Raw genomic sequence first — 1,683 nt, forward strand, 5'->3', positions numbered from 1 at the left:
TATGTCCAAACTTGTTGCACTCGAAGCATCTCCCGCTGAAGGGCGAGGCATTCCGTTGATGCACACGCTGTTGGCTACGCCTCTGACCACGTTCCCTGCCGCGGTGTCCACGACCTCCCCGGTCTCGAGCACTACCGCGGTACTCCAAGCCATTACGACTACGATCCTTGCGTTCGTCCCGCGCAATCGCCTTAAATGTTATTGATTGTTTCTCTCGTTTTTTTTCCAAAATTTCATATTCGCGTCATTGCATCTTCCTCGCATCAATCAACGTCACAGACGCGTGGGCCTCCATGAATTTATCCCGTCATATTCTGCAGGCAAACTCCAAAACAGAATAACTAGTTTCTTGTCTCTGTCATCGTCTCGACAGATGTCCTCGAGACGCATCAAATGGTCCATCAAATTCTCACCGGGGGCCATCTCGACATCATATAGCTGCTTGCGCAGCTGTATGCGGTTATGTAGATTCTTCTGCACGAAGAATGTTCGTAGCGTTTCCCACTTTTCATGGATTGAATTCGGCTCTCTCACCATCGTTTAGTACTTGGGGCAGAGCAACTGAACCAGAATGCCCAGGGCTTTCATGTCGGAGGCTTTCCACTCCGCCGAGCGTGGCTCCATCGCGTTCTCTGGCTTGACTTGCACATGACCGAGGAGGTTCTCGCGCGCCAACGCCATCCTAGCGTTGAATTCCCACAGGAAGTAGTTATCGTCTTGTAGGACATCGTTCAGACCGAGCGTTTTTAGACTCAAAACCTTAAGCAATGTATGTCTATCTCAATCTCAACTTTTTCTCGCGATGAAAAAAATGGAAAGTGAGCTACAGGATCGTACACTACTTAGATGTCTGTTTCTAACTTCTGGCATCTATAACCCTGACAAACCGTATCATTCGCTCGCGAATATTCGATACTGCAACTGTACACAATCTGCGACGTGATACAACAGGTGTGTACATAGACTTTAATCCTTGACACTTTTCGACGAAGGAGAGCTAATCATTGACGATTATTAAGTTTGAGGGTGGAGGCACTAACGTAGTTCCCCAGTGCCACAATTTTAGGTTTCATAGTAGTACACTATTCTGCACAAAACTACTTTTACCGTAATTTATTGTGACTTTCTGCTAAGTACGCTTGATTATTTATTGGTACCGGTTCAATTAATAGACAAAAATACAGATTTTAAGCCGACAAACCTTAAGTCATACCTAAATCTCAGTTTCAACCGCGCCATGAATCATTTGGTGCTGACAAGCAAGCAGTAATGCTCGTGGCTATTATAGTTTTGGTGAGTTTTGACGCCGCCGCGCGACATCAGAATTTTTTGGGTCAAGGGTTCAGCCAATGAAAGATATGTAATATGTTTCCTACATGTATTCGACGGGTAATTTCGTCGCTATCAATAGTGCCAGTGGCCGCGACTTCGTTATATGTAGTTTTAATGAGGACTGCTTTTAAATAATGCACTACTTGCTGACACCGCAGTGCGTCACTCGCATCGGGTTGCCAGGATATATTTTCACAAATATATTAGTAAATGTAAATATATATAGCCCGCAAAATGATAGTTTTGCTTGACCTCGGTTTTGGTTTAATAGATGCTCATGTGGGTGCAGACCGACATGTATCCCTGAATGAGCTCTCCAGCAGCAATTTTCCGTTTAGACTACGCGTTTGC

This window comes from Phytophthora infestans, genomic scaffold (assembly GCF_000142945.1).
Source record: "Phytophthora infestans T30-4 supercont1.36 genomic scaffold, whole genome shotgun sequence".
Lineage (NCBI taxonomy): Eukaryota > Oomycota > Peronosporomycetes > Peronosporales > Peronosporaceae > Phytophthora > Phytophthora infestans.